Source organism: Macrobrachium nipponense, chromosome 10 (assembly GCF_015104395.2).
Source record: "Macrobrachium nipponense isolate FS-2020 chromosome 10, ASM1510439v2, whole genome shotgun sequence".
Taxonomy (NCBI): Eukaryota; Metazoa; Arthropoda; class Malacostraca; order Decapoda; family Palaemonidae; genus Macrobrachium; species Macrobrachium nipponense.
Window position 1 is genome coordinate 78,588,749 of NC_087204.1, and position 25,452 is coordinate 78,614,200.

General features: G+C 44.4%; 1 protein-coding gene across 3 annotated transcripts in view; it reads left to right on the forward strand.

The window, feature by feature from the left end:
* Positions 1 to 953: 953 nt before the first annotated feature.
* LOC135223717 (tubulin-specific chaperone C-like) overlaps positions 954 to 25,452 on the forward strand; it is a 114,288-nt gene continuing 89,789 nt past the window's right edge. For 2 of the 3 annotated variants that reach the window (XM_064262458.1, XM_064262459.1), the window contains exon 1: positions 954 to 1,090. The gene's annotated coding sequence lies outside the window, so the exon portion shown is untranslated. The remainder of the gene's footprint in view (positions 1,091 to 25,452) is intronic. The other variant, XM_064262460.1, reaches the window with a different exon arrangement.

Sequence of the window (25,452 nt, forward strand, 5' to 3'; positions counted from 1 at the left end):
GATCAAGAGAATTACCATTTCGTCACACGAAATGGTACTGCACTAAAAAAAATTAACCAAGGAACATAGAAACATATATTACATTAGTTTATGATGCCTTCCCTCTCGGTGGCCTCATCCAGGTTATTCCTGAAATTTGCCAGAAGTCTTACACATGAAAGAACAGCAAATATGTCATTTGTATTATTTTAAAAAATTCCTTCACAAAGGGACATAACAGACTGTGAAAAGCCAGTTTCTTCCTACTGTGTGTCATCTTCTCTAGATTACGTTTTACGGAATTTCTATATGGTCAGTATTTCCAGAATCAAGAAACAACCTTCCAACAAGACTAAACTCTTGCTAACTTTTTTTAAATATCTCTCTTAAGGGGCATCACGTACAAAAGCTAATTTCTTGCCTCTGTGCATGGGCCATCCTTAGATTAATAAAGTCGTAACAAAACACTATCACCAGTTAAGGAGAATACTTGACCCAAAATTAGATTAATGTATCCTTAATCAAGCTACCATCGACATTTAACAGCTGTTACAAAATCTCCTTAGCAAAACAAAAAGAATTGGAAGAGATATCCGCATTGACAGCCGTAAAATTAAATATTTAAATGAATCCATTTCGATCAATGGTAGGAACGGTTTCATTTTCGAAATAAAGTTGGTAAAAAACTAAGATGGTTGCTAAAAGAATGTGCAATAGTCATATATAGTGCTATAACATTTAAAAGTCTATTTAGCACACACAATAGAACGTCTGTCTGGTTTCTAAGATAGACGAAATTTGGTATATGTAGTGTTGAAGCTCAGATACGAGAAAAGTAAATAATATGGATTATTCAAATAAAGAGACGTAGGTTAACCGTTGCACAATTTTAGGAAATAAATAAGAATGTTTCCAGTGGTTGCCAAGGTAGCAGACGAAGTTTAGTTTGACCAAAACGTCAAACACGATCGTGAGGAAGAAGATCGGAATCCGTGAATCAACGGTGCAGACACTGCAGAGTGACTCAGGTATTACATATTAGTTTACTGAACCTTGTAGGAAGACGCCTTTGACGTTCTGTCGAGCTCGTGAAGTTTACTTTTTAAGAGAGGTAAGGTCTTTTGGCTATATTACAGTCAATTTACTATATATATGGAAACGTTTGTGGCTCTTGTGTACAGTAGGCAAATGAGGCCAACCAAGGCGTAGGCTTAGGAAATTGCAATGTGTTTCGTAAAGATTAAATTGCCCCTTGTTGAGGTTTGTACTGTAGGGCTTAGACTGACCCAGTTCCGTTATCTTGATGTAAAATAGCCACTAGAATGTCATTTGCAAGTTACGCATAACTAGGTATGGCTACGTAGGTAGCCTAGCCTATTACACCCAAAGTGAAGTTTGCTTAGGCCTGTGTTGTTGGCTAGGCTAATGATTGGCATGCCTTACACCTACCTATACTAGGTTGTCGGTAATACCTACCTATTAATTTTAAGGGAGGAAAGGGGACGCTAATCATCCAAAAGGGCAACCCTGCAGCGAATTTAGCTAATTAGAGCAGCGGTTTCCAACACCATGGTCGCAACTCAAATGAGCGAAGCTTTTTCTGAGGGTCACCAGAGGCCCTTTAAAAAATAGTAGTGATCATAATGGTAGATTTAGGGTAAACAATCACGGACGATCCACCATCATCACGCTGGCTTGGTTTTATTCACTCGATATTTAATTGGTGAAACAAGAATACTATTACAACTCTTAATCATACCATTTAGTAATACATGAAAGCCCCATACGAATTAAAATAAGCATGTGACGCTCTTCGTAAAATAGGGTAAAAAACCGTAGGGTACAGAGTGGACCATGTACGATCAGCGCGGACAATCCCCAAAAAAGTACATTATAACGCGTCCTGACATCGGAGATGGGCATCAGTCGCGACTTGTTGTTGGTGAGAAACGGAGCTAAAGACCTCTACTCTCCTTACGAAGTAAGTATTTTCTTCAAAGTTAGAAATTAAGGCCAAATTTTGAGATTTAAACAGAGGGTAGTGAAAACGGTGTCAAACGTAGTGCAAATCTCACCAAAACGCGTTCAACATTTTTACTTACAACTCAAAGTATTTAGAAGATTGACGCCATCTCGATGTTTACGGAGTCGCTTATGTCAATAAACTAACCATTTCCTGTGATAAATCCTGACACCACTTGTACCCCACAGACGCTGGGGCACTTTCATCACAACAATCGGAAAACTTTCCCACACCGAGTAAACAACTGTTTTGGTAGAAGACGACGACGAAGAGTGCACTTCGATAATTTTTTAAATAAATAGTAAAACATCAATATTTTACATATTTATGATGATTAATTAGAAAATATTCGTTATTGAAAAAGTAACTCATCAATATTTTACATATTTATGATGATTAATTAGAAAATATTCGTTATTGAAAAAGTAACTCGATTCTGACTCAAATTCAAGTAATTGTTTTTGGAATTAGAACGTTCGTTTAACTCCTGTATTATGACGTCACGACATTTTGGCTTTAGTACCTATTGTAAATAATTGCTTTACTCAACTTTCTTGTAGAAAAGTTTACCAGTTATTCATGCAGATTATCAGATATTCATGTAATTGTTATAATAATCGTAATGCACATATATATCTTTATTATTTACTTTTTGGATATATGAAGATGTTTTACTGCCGGATTATCGCCGTAGTGTGACGCAATCGTTTTCGGTCCCTGGGCCTCTGTTTTCGCACCATAAGAAATTATGGGGCAGAATTTGCAATGACTAGAAAGTCGTTAAAAGAGGAAAGTTAGCATTGAAGGGCATATATTTTGATTGAGAAAAATACAAACTTATTCAATAGCTAGCTTGCAAAAAATACTTTATTACAAAAAACTTGATTGACAACTAAGCAGCATACTTACTATGGGTTTCAGCAATAGTGCAAGCACGTTTTTGGGCAATACCTATTTCTGTAACGAACACTCGTATCAGAACGAGATTTTGCTATAGTGCATTTCACCCAGTGCCGTAATTTATAAGGGTATTGTGAATCACTAATCGTAAAGAATAACGACACTTGTCCTTGTACCAAGAGACAAAAACTCCACTATGCAGGAATGGATACGAACACGCGTAAAAAGCTCCACCGACCCTCTCCCACCCCCACCCCCCACCGCCACCCCTTTCCTCCGTTCCTTCGCCTTCCTTTCTCTCTCTCTCTCTCTCTCTCTCTCTCTCTCTCTCTCTCTCTCTCTCTCTCTCTCTCTCTCTCTCTCTCTGTTGCCATTCGGTATGTGTTAACTCACCAAACTGGGTATAAGACTACACACAAAACGTTGAAATTGGTGAAATTAGGCTATGTATTGGAAGTATATATATATAAATATTGAAGCAATTTTATCATTATTGCATTACTATGACAACTAGAATTCATGGAAACAGTTTATAATAATGAAACGGCGTATGTGTGAAGCCTCCACTAATGTGGCCGCGATGATTTTGCCATTCTTAGCATGCAAACATTAAAGGTTACATTTATTTCTGGCATACGGTTATTAAAGGAATTCAAAATACTAATATAGACTGAAATCAATGAAAAGTGCTAGCAAAAACAAAAAAGCAAAAAAAAAAATGTGTATATAATTGACTTATCCGTAGTCGTTCCTCTATGGTTTTCGGCAGCCAGATGTACGAAAACGTTAGAAACATTTGATTGTATCTACTTTAGAAATATCTGTAATTTTTTGGGGTAATTTGGTTGCAAAAAAGGGATAATATACATGAATTAAATTAAAATTTTTAAATAACAAAGTAAATTTGAACTAAATAACGAGTAAAGTAAACAATTTAGGGAATAAAACTTTGCAGTTTCGTCGTCTGCTGTCCGTAACTGTTTGTGGCGTGCGCGCTTAGGAACCTACATTAATTTCTTATGGTGAAAAAACAAACATGTGGCCCAGGGATTGGAGGCAATTGCTTCACACTACGGCGGTAATCGAGCAGTCAAACTTCTTCACATATCCAAAATGTAAATAATACAGATTATATGTGAGCATTACGGTTATAACAATTACGTGAATAGCTGATAACCATCTACATGAATAACTGGTATACTTCTCACCATTAGCAAGAAAGTTGAGTATGATAACTTATCTAAAATTGGTACGACAGTCAATATGTCATGATGTCATAATACAGGAGTGAAATAAAGGTCCAGATTTCAAAACTATAACTTAAACCACCATTATTTTATACCAAACTTACATTATGTGTGTAATATACATTACACTGTATGTAATATACCTATATTAATAAAAAAAAAGAATAGGAAAGCCCCAAAAATACGTCGTAGCTAATGTTACAGCAAAACCGTTGAAATTTTTGTCAGGAATCTGGTTACTTTTACAACAACGAATATTTTCAAATGAATTGTCATGAATACATAATAAATTTATGCAATTCATAACCTTATTTTGGTGTTTATAATTATTCATATGCTATCTAGCGCACTCTTCTTCCCAAAAAATCACCAGGTTTCCCCGGTCGCAAGTTTGAAAATATTTAAGAAAATCCACTCATGAAGGTCTTTGCTTAGAAAGGAGGAGCCTTAAAACTACTTTCCCTCCTACTAACTGGGATAAAACAGCTGACAGTTTTGGAATTTATCTCTTCTCCTGCTATTAAAGTATGTAATAGGAACCAATGCCTGTTTGGCTAGGTTGTGGCTATTATCCTCTTCATTACCGAAAGTTTGTTTGGAGGTAGGTGGGTACCACCATTCAAGTCTACTACACCGCACCGGGTGCATAAAGGTGGTACGCATAGTACCACCAAAACTCCTCTTTTCAGATAGGGACTTCCAATCATTCTGTAATTTCGGTTTGAAGAGTTTGGAGCAAAATAAACAGTATGACACGATGCCAGACGTATGATGAACCCAAAAAAATATTATTACTGCTTATAGAGGTGTGTAGGTGACAGATGAACTGCGTCTCAACAAAAAATCACAAAACCAGACAAGCATAAACATGTAATAACTTCTACCCAAGTATAAAAACAGTTGTATCATCATTTATTGTATTTATTTATTCACTTATTACATTTTACAAATAAAAGATATGAACACCAGATAAATGAAGGTAAAAATAAAGCCTTCTAATAACTTTATATATAAAAAACCAAACCAGAGAAAAAGCGAAAAAGCGATTTTTTCTGAGGACAAGAAACTTGAAAAATTAGTTTAGATACCCCTGATGCCCCTAAAGTTGTTTTCTGTGATGAAACTAATCTTAGAAAACGTAGAAAATGACATCAACCAATTTTTGAAAGATATACTGTAAAATTTGCGATTTCCATATTTATTGGCGGGGCTTTCACTTTAGTTTTTGCTCTTTTTTTTTGTTATTACGTGCTTATTTACTGTTCTATTTTGATAATACTTTATGTGCATGTTCCAGGTGCAATATACCAACATTCTGTAAGACCGAATTTCTATTCAAGACTGTAGTTTTCTCACCGACCACCAGTGTCCCTTGTACAAGGGACACTGAGTTTCACATTTTTTTCATAAAATCATTTATTTTCCCTGTAGGATGATAAAACTAACAGAGAATATGCGTTATTATAGTGGTAATAATACCTGATAATTTCATTAGCCTGTCTTGATTAGTGTATTTTTGGCAAATATTTTTACGATCGGCACCCCTCCAAACTCGAGTCACTACCTAGAGATTCAGTTCGGCAGCGAACGCAATGTTTACATTTTGCTCGACACCCTTGAAATCTGGAACTATGGAGGAAAGGGTATAGTATCGTCCTCCATCTGTTCTAGTCTTGTAGGAAGACTTCTCTTGCTGTTGCTTGCCTGGCAGTTTGTGATTCTCATGTGTGGCGAACAGGTCCACTTCCATTTGTGGAAGCATGTTGGCTATTTTTGGAAAGAATGGTTGTCCAATTCCACTCTGTTGAGGGTGTCATTTCCCTTGATAGCGAGTCTACTATTACATTGAGACACCTCATAAGGTGAATTGCAGATAAGTACCACTTCCTTTCTTGCCCCTTCGAAGGATGGCTAGCATTACGATATTGAGAGGAGGTGAGTAGCATCCCGACTTCTTAATGTAGGACATTGCAGTCATGTTGTCTAGTACCAACTAAATTTCTCTCTTCTGGTTGTTTGAGTTTTTTGAGACAAAAAGAGAGCCATCAGCTCCAGGATGACAAAAAGAGAGCCATCAGCTCCAGGATGAAGGCCGAAGTATCTCGCTAAATTTTTAAATATTATGGTGAGGTCGGTCTTGCATCTTGTTTGTTGCATGCGATAGCTAGAATTGGTTTCCATTCATTTGTTGTAGTCCAAGTTTTTGTACATGAACTTTCCTGTCAGATATATACTTAGCTATAGTCTCCGATGTTCCCGACAGAATTTCAAATCTCGCGGCACACACGACAGGTAGGTCAGGTGGTCTACCCTTCCCGCTGCTGGGTGACGGGTATATGAATCAATCCCGTTTTCTAATCAGATTTTCTCTGTCGCTGGAACCGGCAACACCTGTTGTGGGTTACTCCTGATAGTTGATTTCGCTCTCGCTTGCCTAGGATCTTTTTTGGACGGAATATTGGTGACGTACTGGATCTTTTTTGGCTTGGCATACGCTTTTCGTGACTGTATTGGATTTTCTTTGGATTTCTCTTTGAACAATGTCTGACTTGGATTCTGTTAAGAAAACTTCTGCTGTGTTTAGAGTGTGTTCTGTGGATGTATGTAAGGTGAGGCTACCGAAGGCTTCGGTAGACCCTCACACTGTATGTATGAGGTGTAGGGGGAATGAATGTGCTTTTGATAACCCATGTAAAGAATGTGAGGGTTTAAATGAAGACGAATGGAAGTCTCTTTCTTCCTACTTGAGGAAGTTGGAGAGGGACAGGGTTCGTAAGGCTTCCTCCAGAAGCTCGAGTAGGTCTCGTGTTAGCGAGCTAGAGTCAGATCCTAACCTTGTAGTAGAAGCAGATCCTTCTTTCCCTGTTTCAGCCCCTGCTCCCTGCGTCGAACCCGAGGAGACGTCTTTGGAGGTGGCTGCTATGAAAGCTACGATCCGCAGCATGGAGCTCAAGATCCGCTCCTTGGAAAAAGGTAAGAGTGACAGTGGAAGTGATTTGTGCAGTGTCCCCAGTGTTGTGGAGGGGGCGTCTGACCGGCTCCGTAGCGCTTCCAGGCCTAGACCTCTTCCAGACTCCCAGACCCAGAGGAGGAGGAAAGTTGACAGCCGCAGGAAGGTTAGGGAGAACCCCCACCGGTCAGGCGTCCCTTCGGCAGATCCTGATGTGCGTTCCCAGGCTGCCTCAGACCGCCTCAAGAAGGACGTTCTACGTCAGTGCTTCTCTTCGTCTGCTTCGCCATCACCGAAGCGTGGATGGAGCTCCCCGGAAGCTTCGCTCCCCTTGAAGAGAGCCTGGAAGGCGCCCTGCAGCTCCCTTGCTTCCAGCCCGGAACTCTTTCCAGAGGAGCCTTCTCTGGATGTGAAGAGGCCCAGGAAATCTCAAGATTGCTCTTCTCCTCGCTTGCCTCGCTCTATTTCTCCGGAAGAGGATCCTGAGAAGTCCCCTTCTCGTATTCTCGCTTGTCTCCAGGCACAGATTTCGGCCCTCGCTGACTCCTTGGCCGGTAGTTCTCGTCGGAGGAAGGACGTCTCTCTCCCCATCAAGAAGTCCAGGCGCCCGTCTCTCGACTTGCGCTCTCCGCTCCGTAGGCGCTCTTTTCCGGATGCTGTTTCTTCTCCCGAGCGAGGTGATTCTTGCGAGAGGCACTCCTCTCCTGGCAGGCGCCAGTCTGCTTGCAGGCGCTCTTTTGTTGACAACCGCTCTCCTCTGGACAGGCGCTCCTCTCCTGACAGGCGCTCGTCTCTGGGCAGGCGCCATTCTCCGGGCAGGCGCCAGTGACCTCGCAGGCTCTCCACTCCCAGCAGGCGCTCTTCTCCTGGCAGGCGCTCTCCTCTTGTCAGGCGCCAAGAGCCTCGCAGGCGCTACTCCCCTAGTAGGCGCTCTTCTCCTGGCAGCCACTCTCCTCTTGGCAGGCGCCAAGAGCCTCGTGGGCGCCCTCTATATGGGAGACGGTCTTCTCCTGATAGGCGCTCTCCGTTGTGCAAGCTCTCTTCTCCTGAGACATCTCTTAACGAAGCTTTATCTAAAGGTTCAAACTTTCTAGAGTTAGATGTTCAAAACGACGTCCAGATTCCAAGCAGGGGGTCTGCATTGAGGCTGCTTCTTGGTACCAAATGATCTAACAAGATCTCTTAAGGTCCAGATTATTAGAAATATCCAAACCTCTGTGTCTGAACACCGAGGTCAACATACTCTTATAACCCTTAATTGTAGAAATCGACAATCCTACCTCCTTCCTTAAATAAAGGAGGAAGTCTGCGATTTGGGTCACAGAGGTACTGGATGAAGACACCTTCCTCTTCTTACACCACTTCCGGAAGTTCTCCCACTTCGACTGGTACACCGTAATTGTGGAGGTTCTTCTAGCTCTAGCCACTGCACTGGCCACCTCTCTAGAATATCCCCTCGCTCTGACTAGACTTACGATAGTCTGAATGCAGTCAGACCCAGAGCGAGGGTATTCTTGTGAAACCTGTCGAAGTGGGGTTGTCTGAGTAAATCTACTCTTAGGGGCAGTGTTCTTGGTGTATCCACTGTCCATTCCAATACCTCTGTGAACCAACTTTGGGCCGGCCAATACGGAGCTATTAGAGTCATCCTTGTTCCTCGGCTCTCTCTGAACTTTTTCATCACTTTCCCCAAAACCTTGAATGGAGGAAAAGCGTAAGCGTCCAGGCCTGTCCAATCCATCAGGAAGGCATCCACTGCAACTGCTTCCTGGTCTGGAACTGGAGAGCAGTAGTTTGGTAGTCTTTTTGTTTTGGCTGTTGCAAAAAGATCCACTACTGGACGGCCCCACAATTTCCACAGGCTCTGGCATACCTCTAGATGTAATGTCCACTCTGTCGGAAGAAGTTGCCCTTCCCTGCTCAACAGGTCCGCTCTGACATTCTTCTCCCCCTGGATGAACCTGGTGAGCAGAGAAACGTTTTCCTCTTCCGTCCAAAGCAGAACTTCTTTCGCCAGCATGTATTGGGGAAATGAATGCATCCCTCCTTGCTTGCGGATGTATGCCAGAGCCGTGGTGTTGTCCGAGTTGATCTGCACTGTCTTGTCACGTACCAACTCCCTGAAAGACTTCAAGGCCAAGAAAATCGCCATCAGTTCCTTCCTGTTTATATGCCAACTTACTTCGTCTTCGTTCCAAAGACCCGACACCTCTTGAGGGCATAATGTCGCTCCCCAACCTGCGTCCGACGAGTCGGAGAACAAGATGAGATCTGGGTTCTTCTGTTGGAGCGACATACCCTCTGCTAACCTGCCTGGCGTTAGCCACCAACTCAATTCCTCCTTCACCTTGGTCGGAATTTGAAACTGGAAGGAATCCGGTTGCGATTTTCTTGGCCATGCTTCTTTCAGGAAAAACTGTAGAGGTCTCATATGCAGTCTTCCTAGAGAAATGAACCTCTCTAGCGAAGAGAGCGTGCCCTAGTAAACCTCATCCACTCTCTTGCCGAGCATCGGTCTTTCTCTAGAAAGTCCTGCACCTTCCGGAAGGCATAGGGCTTTGCCTGTCGGGAGGGGATGGGAAAAAAACCCGAAAAGTGGCTGATGATATCTGAATCCCCAAATAGATTATCTGTTGATTGGGGTTCAGCTGAGACTTTTCCAGGTTCACCAAAAGACTTAACTCTTTTGCTAAATCTAACGTCTGTTTCAGGTCCTCCAGACATTGACGTCTCGACTGGGATCTTATCAGCCAGTCGTCCAAGTAAAAAGAAACTCTGATCCCTAGTAAGTGTAACCATCTTGCTACGTTGGACATCATCCTCGTGAACACTTGGGGGGCTGTGCGAAGGCCGAAGCACAGGGCCTTGAATTGAAAGACCCTGTTCTGGATCACGAACCTTAGGTACTTCCTGCTTCCTGGATGAATTGGAATATGAAAGTACGCGTCCTGTAGATTCAGGGTAACCATCCAGTCCCCTGGATGTACCGCTGCCACTACTGACTCGTTCGTCTCCATGGTAAATTTGGTTTTGTTCATGCCACTTACCTGACAGATATATATATAGCTGTATTTTCTGAAGTCCGACAGAATTTCAAAACTCGCGGCACACGCAGTGGGCGGCCAAGGTGGTAGTACCCTCCAATTCCCGCCGTGGGGAGGCGGATATCAGGAACCAATTCCCATTTTCTATTCATATTTTTTCTGTCGCCGGTCGGTAAACAACTGTTTACAGACCTCTGCTCAGGATTTTTTGGATTGACTCGCTTTTAAGTATCTGATTGGTTTTTTGGTATTGAATTGGATTGTTGAATTGGCATGCGCGATAGTGGACCGTTTTTTGATTTTGGATTGGCTTTTCTATAAACGTGATGTCTGGATCAAGTGCTGTGAGTTTCAGAGTGTGTGTGAGGACTGATTGTAAGGTGAGGCTACCGAAAGCATCGGTAGACCCCCACACAGTATGTATGAGTTGTAGGGGGCATAATTGTTTGGTGGATAATCGGTGCAATGAATGTGAGAGATTGACCGATGATGATTGGAGAGTATATGAGTCCTATCGCCTTAAATTGGAGCGCGATAGGATCAGGAGGTCTTCCTCCAGGAGTGGTTCTACCAAAGGTAAGGCTAACATCTCTCCTGTATTAACACCTGTAGAGTTTGCAACCCCTAAACCTGTGTTGCCTTCGGGCTCTGATTCTGTGTTGGGAGAAGCTAATGCTCTCTCTCTTATTTTGGAGTCTCTACGCACTCTGGAGACCAAAGTGAAAGCCTTGGAAACTGGCTCGGTGCAAGTGTGTGTCGTGCCCCTAGTGTTGTGGAGGGGGCGTCAGATCGGCCCCATAATGCCTCTAGGCCTAGACCTCTATCAGACTCCCAAGACTCAGGGAGAGGGTATGTCGAAAGCCGCAAGAGGGTTACGGGGGCTCCCCACCGATCTGGCGTCCCTTCGGCAGGCCTTGTGGCAAAGTCCCAGGCTGCCAAGGAGCGCGCACGAGCGCGCGTCCTGAAAGAGTGCTTTTCGTCCTCCGAAGCGTCCTCCCCGCGCAAGGGGTGGAGCGCTCGGAGAGACTCTCGTCCTCTGAAAAGGACGTTTCGTGTTGAGGACGCTTCACGTCCTGTATCGCCGCTTTCGTCGGAGGATGCGTATGGACGCTTTTTTCCGCCTCAGAAAAGGGGTCAAGATCTCCTCCGATGAGGACATGGGTTGCGTGCACAGGCGCGTCTCCCTGAGAAGCAGGTAGCTGTACCTGTGAGAAGGAAGGAGGGCTCCCCTCGCCCCTCGTCTTCTCGCAGGATCAGTCCTGCTTCCTCTGTTCGTTCCTCTTCCAACGAAAGGAACATTCTTTTGTTCCCTTCAGGACCCAGCTAATCGCGACGCTTATGGCTCAGAGGACTCCGCCAGCAGCAATCGAGCCTAAGCGGAGGAAGGACCTTAGACTGCCCGTCAAGAGGACGAAGCAGTCTCCTCTCCCTCTCCTACTTCGTCTCGTTCGCCGATCGCTTCTCCTTCGGCGATTCGCCGATCTCGTTCGTCCTCTAGAAAGACGTGCGTCAAGACGCTTTTGAGGAGGACGCTCAGCACGACGTTCGACAGAACGCTCGTCAGGACGGCTAGGCAGGACGCTAGGCAGGACTCTAGGATTGGCAGGACGCTTCGACAGGACGCTTGTCAGGACGCTCGGCAGGACGTTCGTCAGGACGCTCGCCAGGACGCTCGCCAGGACGCTCGTCAGGACGCTCGTCAGGACGTTCAGGGTGCTTTTCAAGACGCTTTTGGGGACTCCGACCAAGAAGTCGTACCCCAAGACGCTAGTTTGCGCGCACAGGCACGTATTCCAGCTAAAATGTCTTCCCTTTCGTGTAAGAAACGTAAGGGACGCTTCTATGCAAGTGAGGTGCCTCGGGTGTCGCTAAGGACGCTCGTCCTCGCAGGACGCTCTACCTGCTTCAAGTGGTAAGCGCCATAAAGAAGACAGCCGAAATAAGGCTTCATCCAGTAAGGATAGGGGTCCTTTGATTAAGTCAAGACCCGACATTAGTACGCCCTCTCCGGACAGGCGGTCTCCTCTTCCGTGTAGAGAAGAAGGAGAGCTGAGTAGTTCGGCTGACTCGGTTGAAGAGGAACCTTCTGCGGCCCCTTCAATATCAGACTATAAAGTTCTCGTGCGGCTGTTGTGTTCTTCTTTCGAGGACAAGTTTCAGCCTGCAGCTCCCAAGTCTCCTCCTTCGCAGTTTTCATCATCTAAGACTGGTAAAACCCCGAAGTTTGTTGAGATGAAAACTTCGCTCTCCACTAAACGTGCGTTTAAGAAACTCCAAGATTGGATGGTACGAAGGAGAGATCAAGGCAAGACGACTTTCGCTTTGCCTCCAGCTAGACTCAGCGGGAAAGGGGGTATTTGGTATAGAACCAAAGAAGAAGTAGGAGTTCGTATCCCTTCTTCAGCTCAAGGAGATTTCTCCAGCTTGGTGGATTCGCAGAGGAGGTCTCTTTTATCCACTGCTAAAGTGACCTGGACCTCTACGGAGACGGACCATCATTTGAAGGGTCTGCTCCGGACTCTTGAAGTTTTAACAATTCCTTGACTGTGCTTGGGAGTTCTGGATCTGCAAGCGAGAAGCCCAGAATCTCTCAGTCTGGGGGAGCTGTCCAGCTGTTAGCATGTATGGACAAAGCCGTCAGGGATGGTTCGGAGGAGATCGTCTCTCATTTTGGAACGGCCTTATTGAAGAAGAGAGCTTTGCTGTGCAATTTCACAGCTCGTTCAGTAACTCCAGCTCAGAAAGCGGATTTGCTTTTTTCTCCTCTTTCGAACCATCTCTTCCCCCAGACTTTAGTAAAGGACCTGACTAACAGTTTGCAAGAGAAGGCAACGCAGGACCTTTTAGCCCAGTCTACAAGACGTTCGGCAGTACCTTCAAAACCTCTTCAGCTTCGGTTCGACGCCGAAGAAGGTTAAGCCCTTTCGTGGGGCTCTCGAGAGCAGCTCCTCGAGGGAGAGGGTTTTCACGAGGAAGAGCTTCCTTTAAGTCAAAGCCTTCCAAGTGAGAAGCATGTCCTTCAGACACCAGTCGGAGCCAGACTGAAGTTTTTTGCGGGAGCGTGGAGAGAGAGGGACACGGACTCTTGGTCCCTCAAGATCGTGGAGCAGGGGTACAAGATCCCCTTTTTAGATCTTCCTCCTCTTTCTACGACTCCCAGAGACCTTTCTCCATCCTATCAGGGAGAGAAGAAGCAAGTATTATTCGATCTCCTTCAACAAATGATCGAGAAAAGAGCGGTGGAACAAGTCGCGGACCTGGGGTCTCCAGGTTTTACAACAGGATTTTCCTAGTACCGAAGCAGTCGTCAGGTTGGCGTCCAGTTCTAGATGTAAGCAGGCTCAATCTTTTCGTGGAAAAGACCAAATTCACGATGGAGACGCCTCATTCTGTTCTGGGAGCCTTGAGACCGGGCAACTGGATGGTGTCCTTAGACTTGCAGGACGCGTACTTTCACATCCCGATCCACCCTCTTTCAAGAAAGTATCTAAGGGTTTGCTTAGACAAAAAAAGTGTGGCAGTTCAGAGCTATGTGTTTCAGCCTGACCACGGCTCCAATGGTGTTCACTGTAGTCATGAAGAACGTGGCGAGGTGGCTACACTCTTCGGGGATAAGAGTTTCCCTGTTAACCTTCGACGACTGGCTGATCAGAGCGTCGTCGAGAGAGAAGTGTCTGAAGGACTTGCAGTTCACGTTAGCCCTAGCAAAGTCCCTGGGACTTCTGGTCAACCTCGAAAAGTCGCATCTGACCCCGACACAGTACATCGTGTATCTGGGGATTCAGATGGATTCTGTGGCTTTTCGAGCGTTTCCGTCCCAGGAACGTCAGCGGCTAGGTTTAGAAAAGATCTCGGCCTTCCTAGGGAAAGAGACTTGCTCGGCGAGGGAATGGATGAGTCTGCTGGGAACCATTTCCTCGCTAGAAAGGTTTGTTTCCTTGGGAAGACTGCACCTCAGGCCTCTCCAATTTTTCCTTGCGGACGAGTGGAAGGCCAAGGAACGATCTCAATGCCATATTGAGAATATCTCTTCCGATAAAGAACTTCTAAGATGGTGGTTGGACCCTCAGAAGCTTCAGGAGGGCGTGTCCCTAAGTCTTCTGAGCCCCGACCTAGTGTTGTTCTCCGACGCTTCCATCATGGGCTGGGGAGCAACACTAGGAGGGAAGGAAGTCAGGCTCCTGGAGAGGGGAACAGGTAGCCTGGCATATAAATGTCAAAGAACTGGCAGCAATATTTCTGTTGCAGTTCTTCGAAAGAAGTTTGAAGAACAAGATTGTTCAGGTAAACTCAGACAATACCACAGCACTCGCTTATTTGAAAAATCAGGGAGGAACACACTCCAGAACTTTGTTTTCCCTGGCGAGAGAGATTCTGCTGTGGGCAAAGAGAAGAAAGGTGACAATCCTGACGAGGTTCATTGCAGGAGTGCAAAACGTCAGGGCCGATCTTCTCAGTCGTCGGGAACAAATCCTACCGACGGAATGGACCTTGAACAAAGACGTGTGTCGAGACCTTTGGAGTTGTGGGGACGTCCTCTGGTCGACTTATTCGCGACGTCAAGCGGACCAAGAGACTTCTTCTTTATTGCTCCCCGGTCCTGGATCCAGAAGCGATCGCTGTAGACGCGTTGCTTTGGAATTGGACGGGTTCTAGACCTGTACGCCTTCCCACCATTCAAGATTTTGGGGGAAGTCATGAGGAAGTTTGCGGCCTCAGAAGGGACGAGGTTGACCCTGATCGCTCCGATGTGGCCAGCGAGAGAATGGTTCACAGAGGTCATGTCTTTCCTTGTAGACTTTCCAAGGACATTGCCCTGGAGGAAAGATCTACTCAAACAGCCTCACTTCGAAAGGTTTCACCAAAACCTCTCTCCGCTCTGGGTCTGACTGCGTTCAGACTATCGAAAAGTTGGCCAAGAGCGAGAGGTTTTTCGAAAGCAGCTGCGAGAGCAATCGCACATGCAAGACGTGCTTCCACAAGAGCTGTTTACCAATCGAAGTGGGCTTCCTTCAGGGCATGGTGTAAAAAGGAGGGAGTTTCCTCTTCCTCGACCTCTGTGAACCAGATAGCTGATTTTCTGCTCTTTCTCAGGAATGTGCAGAAATTAGCGGTCCTCCCTACCATCAAGGGATATAAAAGCATGTTGTCAGCGGTTTTTAGGCACAGAGGCCTTGACTTTCTGACAACAAGGACATTCATGACCTTTTAAAATCTTTCGAGACTTCGAAGATTCCTCAAATGAGACCTCCGTCATGGAACCTTGACGTGGTTCTTAAGTTCCTTATGTCAAGTCCTTTCGAACCGCTTCAGGCAGCGTCTCTTCGAAACTTGACAAGGAAGGCTCTTTTCCTAACTTCTCTTGCGACGGCTAAGAGAGTTAGTGAGATTCAAGCGTTTAGTAATTTAGTGGGATTCAAAGGAGACAATGCTGTCTGCTCTTTGAACCCAACTTTCTTGGCGAAGAATGAAAATCCTTCGAATCCTTGGCGAAAACTTTCGAGATCAAGGGTATGTCAAGTCTGGTGGGCCAAGAACCAGAGAGAGTCCTGTGCCCGGTCAGGGCTCTCAAGTTCTATGTACATAGAACAAAAGAGGTAAGAGGTCCCTCAGGTAATCTCTGGTGCTCTGTGAAGAGACCAGAGTTACCTTTATCGAAGAATGCTGTTGCTTTCTTTGTAAGGGACGTCATTAAGGAGGCTCATTCATCTTTCCAGAGACTGATTTGAGCCTCTTACGAGTGAAAGCTCACGAAGTTCGAGCTGTCGCTACCTCTCTTGCCTTCCAAAAGAACATGTCAATCAAGGACATTCTTGATTGCACCTTTTGGAGGAGTAAACTCCGTCTTCGCCTCACATTACCTAAGGGATGTGAGAACGATTTATGACGATTGTAATTCACTGGGGCCATACGTTTCTGCGGACACAGTCTTGGGGTCCGGAAGTAGCTCTTTCCCTATCCCTTAGTTAGGCTTAGGTTAGTTTTGTTGTTGTGTTTTTAGGTTGTGGTGAGTCTTATGTGAAGATCTCCCATCCTTTAGTTAGTTTTAAGGGGTTTTTTGAATAGTTGGTCAGGTGGTGGTCAGTTGCTTCGTTGCCCTCATATGTATGGCCTCGATGGTCTTGTCACGTTGAGGTCTCGTACCCGTTGACAGATCATCCAGAGCGCACCAGCACTACAGGTCTCCACCTGGCTGGCAACTCTGATTTAAGCAAAAGCAGCCTTAAGTGACAGTAATCACATAGTCTACTTTGCAAACAGGTGAGGAACCAAGATGTATATCATCTACTTAATTTAAGTTTCCTAAAAAATCCTATTCTGTCTCTTCCCACCATCCGAAGGTGGGATTCAGCTATATATATATCTGTCAGGTAAGTGGCATGAACAAAATGTTATTGTTATTATACAATTAAGTTTGTTCATACTTACCTGGCAGATATATATATAGCTGTATTTTCTGAAGTCCGACAGAATTTCAAAACTCGCGGCACACGCAGTGGGCGGCCAGGTGGTAGTACCCATTCCCGCCGCTGGGAGGCGGATATCAGGAACCATTCCCATTTTCTATTCATATTTATTAATGCCACTGTCTCCTGAGGGGAGGAGGGCGGGCAATTTAATTATATATATCTGCCAGGTAAGTATGAACAAACTTAATTGTATAATAACAATAACATTTTCTCCACGAACACGTTTACTTGACTTACGTCCAGTACTGGTCTCCAACCTCCCGAGGATTTTGCAACCAGGAAGAGCCGATTGCAAAACCCTGGAGATTCGTGATCCAGAACAGGTTCTATAGCTCCTTTCTCTAGCATGGAAGAGACTTGATCCCACAGCGCCTTCTCTTTCACTAAATCGTTGTAATGTGCCCCTAGCGCTCTCGGAGATGTTACGAGAGGAGGTTTCCTTAAGAAGGGGATTTTGTATCCTTCTCGAGCTACCTTGATGGCCCAGGGATCTGCATTCCTGTTTTGCCAAACTTCCCAAAATTCTTGAAGTCTGGAAAATTCTTGAAGTCTGGCTCCTACTGCTGTCTGGAGGACTTTGTTCTCATTGCTTAGAGGTAGACTTAGCTCCTCTTTTAGGGGGTAATCTTTTGCCTCTAAATGAAGGTGGCGCGAAAGTCCTGCCTCAAAAGGGCTTTTGAGAAGGTCTCGATTCCTTCGGTGCCTTCTTAACCAACTTAGAAGGTAAAAACTTCCTCACTGAAGATGAGAGGAGATCCTGAGTAGCCTTCTGAGATAGAGCCAGAGCTATATCCCTAATTATCTCCAAAGGAAACAGCTGGTTTGAAAGCGGTGAAAACATCAACTCCGATTTCTGAGAGTTAGAAACTCCTTTCGAAGTAAAAGAGCACAAAAGAGACCTCTTTTTAAGAAGCACTCCTGCTGCAAATAACGATGCAAGTTCATTAGCTCCATCTCTAAGAGCTTTGTCCATGCAGGACATAATACTCTTAGGCACTTCCGTGTCTTGAGAATTCTCGTCTTCCAATGTGTTCGCCAATGCTCCCAAAGACCAATCGAGGAAGTTGAAGACCTCGAAAGTCCTAAATATCCCCTTAAAAAGGTGATCAAATTCCGACGAAGTCCACCAAATCTTGGCAGAATGTAACGCCTGTCTGCGCGAGCTGTCCACTATACTGGAGAAATCCCCCTGGGAGGAGGCAGGTACTCCCAGGCCAAGACTTTCTCCAGTGGCGCACCACACTCCCGACTTCGAGGCTAACTTGGCTGGAGGGAAAGCGAAAGAAGACTTCCCTGCTTCCTTCTTCTCCTTCAGCCAATTATTCACACGTTGAAGAGCTTTCTTCGCTGAAATCGAGAGTGTCATCTTGAGGAATGAGGACTTTTTGGGAGTTTTAGTCTTCGAAAACTGCGACAGGGGAGATAAAGGAGCCGTGGGTTGAAATTCCCCTTCAAAAATCGAAAGAAGACAGGAAGTGAGGATTTTATAATCCGATGAAGGTTCCACATTCTTATCTTCAACAAAGTCTAAGTCTTCTTCTGCTGAAGAAATGTCCTGTAAATCACTATCGTCATCTTGACGTCCTGCAGACGGATCAACCTCCTGCCACCTGCGTCCTGAATCCAAAGTAGAAGTATCGGCGTCCTGCCGCCTGCGTCCTGCGTCCACCGCAGACACATCCGCGTCCTGACGCCTGCGTCCTGCGTCCACAGCAAGAGGCTCAACGTCCTGCCGCTTGCGTCCTGCTTCCACAGATTCGATCTTCTTCTTCCTGCGTCCTACGTCCTGAAACGCTACTCGATCGTCCGTCCTAGACATGACAGTGCGTCCTGTATCCTCGGCAACCGAAGAACGAGAGAGAGAAGGCAAATTCTTGTCTTTCGTCTTCTTGGAAGACTTCACGGGAAGGAAATTGTCCTTACATCTCGAAGAACCTTGCAAAGGAGACTCCCACGAGTTAACGAGAACTGCTAACTTCGACTGCATTTCTCTTAAGAAGTCTTTAGTGCTATCTTCCTGATGGGCAGAATGCAACGGAGGAGAAGGACAAGTAGGACTGTGACGGAAGGGAGAGCGATCCTGAACTCTACCCGAAGGAGAGAGACGAGGAGAAGACAAGCAAGAAGACGGGGGCGAATCTCTTGCTGAGATCAAGGAACGCAACACTGCGTCCTCTTTCAAACGAAAGATCTTCCTCTTGATCGGAACTGCATCCCCATCTTCAGAAGAGGACAAAACCTCCGGACTACTCCATGCATCTCGACCGTGTGACGGTCTATCCTGAGCGGTCGATGTCCTGAAAGTCCTCTTGAGGGGGCGTGACACTACCGAATACCGACGTTCCCGGTCTGGAGTAGAACCATCAGAGGACGCACACTTCCCAGTTACGCCTTTCCTGTGGCGAGCTGCAACAGCCTGGGATTTAACAACAGGACTGTCTGAAGGGACGCCTGACCGTGACAAAACCTCTCTCGCCTCCCTTCGACTGTCGACATGCCTTCTCCCTTGGGTCTGGGAGCTTGACGGAGGTCTAGGTCTAGGAGCACGAGAGAGACGATCAGACGCCCCCTCCACTACACTTTCACTCACATCAAAAGCACTGACTTTATCTATTAGACGCTGTATCTGGTCACTCATGGACGCAAGGGCAGCGAACACTTTCACAATCTGTGTATCCTTCGTCTCCTTCGATACAGCAGCAGGCGCAGGAGAAACCTGGGGGGAAGGTTCTACCATCTCTACATTAGAAGGAGCTGGAGAGGAAACACATTCACTCCTTTTACTAGAAGTATTAGACCTCTCACTACGAGAAACAGATCTCCTCACTCGAACTTTCTCTAACCTTTCAACATATTTTGTAAGGATCTTCCACTCCTTCTCTGTCAAATTCTCACATTCAACACACCTACTCTCCCAAGTACACACAGTGTCTCTACATTTCTTGCAAACTGTGTGAGGGTCGACCGAAGCTTTCAGCAACCTCACCTTGCACCCTTCTTTCAGACAAACTCTAAACACACCACCTGTATCTGACATATCCAAAGAATAATCAAAAGTGAATGCCAAGCCAACGTTCCAAGTACAATACCAAATAATCAGTCCAAAATCAGCGAAAAGTCAGCAATGAGATCGAAAATCTTAGCAGGGAACCACCAACAATGTTGCCGGTTCGGCTGGCAGAGAAAATCTGACGTAAATGGGAATGGTTCCTAGCGCTAGCGCCACGGTAACGGGGTGGTGGTTGCCTGAACTACTAATAGGTTACTAGCGTTTGCTGCGAGTTTTAAAAATTTCTGCCAGTGGAACAGAGAATATAGCTATATATATACCTGCCAGGTAAGTGTCATACATTAAATTGCTGATTCTAAGTTGTGGAGGTAGTGGCAAAGTCACACTTATTGCTTTTATAATAAAGTAATGTGCACATTTTAAACACAACTTTGTTGATTTACAAGAAAAAGTAAGTTCGAGTTTTGTTTCTTTTAGCAACTAATGGCAATGAAGCTGTTGTAGTACCAAGACCACCAGTGGTCTTGGTAGTTTTCAATCAACCAAGGTTTTGAGAATGTAAACAATATCAAATGCAAATAGCATACAATGACAATGATTATATTCTGTAATACAGTAACTATATGATTATAATATATGCAGAATACTGCAGTAATTTGATGCAGTAAGCACAATAAACTTTAATTCAATAATTATAATAAACATAGTTGTACTGTTTAACGTTTGCAAATGATCACTTTTCTTCAGAAAATTATTTGGTTTTTAGAATTACAGATAAGATATTGTAAACCTGTATAGATATTTTAGGTAGTTATGAGCATTTTAGTTAAAGGGTATAAGGTATGAATATACTTTATAGCAAAAACACCAATTCATGTATGCTGTATACAATAATATATTGGAAGTTTTTCGATAAGGTATAAATATACTTTATAGCAAAAACACCCATTCATGTATGCTGTATACAATAATATATTGGAAGTTTTTTTATAATTTGTTGTCTCGGACGCTTTTATCCCTTATACTATTGGTGAGCTACTTAATGGATTATGAATTTACCATATTAGAATTCTTGCCTTCTTTTTTGAGGAGGGGTTAGTTTTGAATTTACAACTTAGCTTTGTCCTGCTTAAAATTGAAAAAAATGAGAGAAATGGTAATCATCTTTTGAAACCTGTCTAAATTTACAAAAAATGAAAAGCAGTACGAATATATTTAGTTTGGAGGTTTTACAGGAAACAAGAAGTTATTTTGGTAACTTATTCCATAAATATGCTTTGATAGTTATAAATAAAAAGCTTATCTAAAGTTTATCACAGTAGTTACCTTATGATTAAATTCTTTAAATGATAGAAATATAAGTACAGTTATAGAATGCAGGTTTGAAATGTGTTCGGTACATATACGTATTGTATTTATCAAATGTCAGCAGTTATCTTTTTTCTTTGTAGACATGAGCCACGTAAGGAGGGAGAAATTTAACTTAATATAATTAGATCCTTTGTTAGCATGAAACTACAGCATTATGTTTTGTTCATGAATCTTACCTGCCAGATATATATATAGCTGTATTCTCCGAAGTCCGACAGAATTTCAAAACTCCCGGCACACGCAGTGGTCAGCCAGGTGGTAGTACCCATTCCCGCCGCTGGGAGGCGGGCGTAAGGGACCATTCCCATTTTCTGTCAGATTTTTCTCTGTCGCCGGTGCAGTCAACACGTGTTTTCAGCACCTCCGTCATTGGATTTTGGAACTCTTTTGGCTACTTGAGTATCCCGATTGATTTTTGGTTATTTGATTTGGATCGGTGGTTAGGCATACGCTAATTGTGGATTGTTTTGATTTTGGCTTGATTTTTCCGTAAACTTACGATGTCTGGATCTAGTTCGACTAGGCCAGAGTATGTTGCGTGGAAGAATGCAAGGATAGGCTACCGAAAACTTTGGTAGACCCTCATACAGTGTGCGCGAATTGTAGGAAACATGTTTGTATGTTTGATGACCGCTGCAACGAGTGTGAAAATATGTCTGATTCTGCGTGGAAGGCTTATGAATCATAGGTACGTAAACTAGAACGTGATAGTGTAAGGAGGTCTTCCTCCAGGCGTGTAACACAAGTTACCCGTCCAGTAGAATTTATCCCTCCAAAGACCTGTGATGCCTTCGGGCCCTACAATAGTGTCTTTGGAGGATAATACCCTATCTGTGATTCTTGAATCTTTGCGAAGCCTGGAATCATGTTTGCATTGGAAAGTTTTAATAGTGTAGTGATAATGCCATGAGTGTTCATTCTATCGCGTAGGCATATAATTTCTCATTGACAAAACACTACCGCGTGATGGCTCTCCCTACCTCGGCGAGGCAGAATGTAGTAGGGAGGTAGCTGTCCAAGTGTCTAAAATACTCTACGTTTGTTCGTAAAACTTACCAGTCAGATATATATATCTGCCGGGTAAAGGTGAACAAGCGTTGTTGTATCATAGTAATATTATTTTTGCCCTTACGTCATATTACTATCAAGCGGTTGTATGGTTCAAGTTATATACTCATACCGTAGTTACTTCTACGGAGGACAACCGAGAGTGCGATTATTCTTATTACATTTAATCGGTTCTCCCTGCAACTATTCAGGGGTTGCCGGTTTCCCTATTTTTAAACATTTAAGGTATTGTTATGACAATACCAAGTCAGCCTTTTATATTTAGCAAATTCAGTTTCGCTTAAATATACCAGTTTGATGGTTTTTTCTTTCTGCTCTAGGATGATAGAAAACCTATTCATTCGTAGAATGGAGTAGCTGGCAACTCAGGCAGAGCAGTGCGAGAACGACGAACGTTCTGTGCTGTCACTAATGCCAGCTCAGTTCCAGCTGATTGTCTGCCATTCGCGGTAGGTTACGTCTCTCTCTCTCTCCTGCGGGATTGACGGACTAACCGTATTTCTACCCTACAATCACGGACTTAGCCTTGGGTTGAGGGGAATTTTAGCATACATGACTGAACATCATCTTCACTTTGCGAGAATTTTTTCGTAAAAAAAAAAAAATATATTATATATAGTATATATGTATGTATGTATATATATGTATATACAGTGGACCCCCATATTCGTGTTCTCCAGATTCGCGGATTTCTCTCGGGAACGTTTCCCTGCATTATTCGAGGAAAATTCGCGCATTCGCGGTATTTTTCTATGATAAATATCCACAAATTCCTGGTTTTTTTTGATGAATTTCATCATAAAATGCACTTTTTGTGATAAAACTACTAAAAAAACCACATAGGAAAATTTTTAGTGGGTTTTTCTTGAGTTTTAATGAACAAAATAGGCGGTTTTTATTATTTTTATAGGGGTTCCAAACATTCACGGATTCTAACTATTCACGGGGGGGGTCTGGTACGCATCCCCGCGAATACAGGGGGACCACTGTATATATATATATAATATATAGATATATATATATATATATATATATATATCTATATATATATATATATATAATATATATATAGATATATATAGAACCTTTTCGGTTCTGTTTACCGCAAGGTAACAGAATTCTGTCCGAGTCTACCGCGGCATAGCACACATGATTTCCCTCGAAACAAGAATGATTTGCAAGAGATGCAGTCAATTAGCTCGCCGAGACGTCCCTCGCTCGGTTATGAGGGACTCTCCTTCCGCTGCCAAATATGACAGCGCCGAGCGTGACGCTCGGCTGGACGCACAACGTAATGCTTCTTCAGACATTCGCCGAGAATCAGAGAATAGTAATGAATCTCAGGAAGGAGACTTATAGGAAGAAACAAATGAACAATCTTCTACGTACAGTGTCTTCAGATTACTCCTGTTTAAGTGAAACACAGCCTTATTAGGGAAGGAAACATGCTCGGTGAGGGAATGAATGAATTGCAGGGGACCATTTCCTCGCTGGAGTAGTTTGTTTTCCTTGAATAGACTGAAATTCACACCTCTCCAGTTTTTCCTGCAGAAAAACTGGAATAGCATAGATGATCTAGAAATGATTCTGAACATCTCTCATAGCCAAGATTCGTCTAAAGGTGATGTCATGGCTCATAATCTCATAGAATTCGAATCTTGAAAGATGACTTTCGTCTTCAGAGACGTCCTCCCCGCGCAGGAGTTGGAACTCTCGGAGGGTCTCGCTCCCTCTGAGGAGAACGAAGACGCTAGATGTCGCACAGGCGGCCGTCGTCTTTGGTTCCTCGGAGGGGGGCGCTTCTCGTCCGTTAGCTCCTTCTGCTTCGCGGTCGTCTCCTGGGCAATAGGAAGACTTTCCGCCGTAAAAGAGAGCCAAGATGTATGATGTATGTCGCACAAGCGGCCTTCGTCTTTGGTCTCAGGGAGGGGGACGCTTCACGTCCTCTCTCTCTTCTGCTGTGTTGCGATCTTCACCGGAGAGGACGTCTTCCGACGAGTATGCTTTTGAGCGCTTCAGTCGCTCCAAAGATATTTCCTTGGCGGTCCATATGAGAAGGAGGAGGGCTTCCCCTCGCCCATCGTCTTCTCAAAGGATCAGCCCTTTGCCTGAGAAGGAATGTTCTCCATCGAAAAGGATGATTGTGTCTTTGCAACAACAACTCGTTTCGTTGATTGCAGTGAGAAAGGCAAAGCCACATCGCGAGAGGAAGGATAATAGGCTGCCAATCATGAGTCCAGGCAGTCCCCTTCTCCTTCTCCTCGTTCTGCTCTTTCGCCGGTTGCTTCGCTCTCTAGATTTCGTGCAGCTCCCCAGAGGTTGTATAGAGAGCACAGTTACCATCTTCCCGAATGTGTGTCAGTCGAGAAGAAGAAGAGGTCTTGGTTCGATGACTTCGAGCCTCTTTTGAAGAAAAGTTTCAACCTGCGGCCCCTCAGTCTCCTCCTTCGCAATTGTTATCGTCAAAGGACGACTGGCTCATTCAGACAACTTAATCGTTGGTGAAGTCCCTGGGACTACTGGTGAATTTCGAAAAGTCACATCTGATCCCAACCCAATCTATCGTGTATCTGGCGATTCGGATGGATTCAGTGGCTTTTCGAGCTTTTCCGTCCCTGGGACGTCAGCAGCAAGGCTTAGACAAAGTGTCAGCCTTCCTAAGGAAAGATTCGTGCTCGGTGAGGGAATGGATGAGTCTACTGGGGACCATTTCCTCGCTGGAGAAGTTTGTTTCCTTGGGGAGACTGCACCTCAGACCATTACAATTTTTTCTCAAGTACAATTGGAAAGAAAACAAGAATCTACACATGATCTTGGAAATTTCAGGAGAGGTAAAACATCACTTGAAATGGTGGCTAGATCCAGTGAAGCTGTCGGAATGCGTGTGTCTCAAGCTTCAGAGCCCCGACCTAGTGTTGTTCTCCGACGCGTCCATCACGGGGTGGGGAGCATCATTAGGGGGGAAAGAAGTGTCAGGCACCTGGAGAGGGGAACAGGTGTCCTGGCACATAACCTAAAGGAGATGGCAGTCATCTTTTTAGATCTCCAGTTTTTCCAAGAAAAAGTCTCTCATCGAATAGTCCAAGTCAACTCAGACAACACCACAGCTCTGGCGTACTTGAAAAAGCAGGGAGGAACACATTCTCGGTCCCTTTTTGCTCTGGCAAAGGAGATCTTGCTGTGGGCAAGGGCACTGGACGTCACGATCCTTACGAAGTTTGTAGCATGAGTAGAGAACGTCTGGGCAGATCTCCTCAGCAGACGAGGTCAACTTCTGCCAACCGAGTGGACTCTGCATCAGGAGGTATGCCAAGAGCTGTGGAGGTTATGGGGACGTCCGCTCATGGATATCTTTGCGACGTCCAGAACGAAGAGGCTTCCACTGTACTG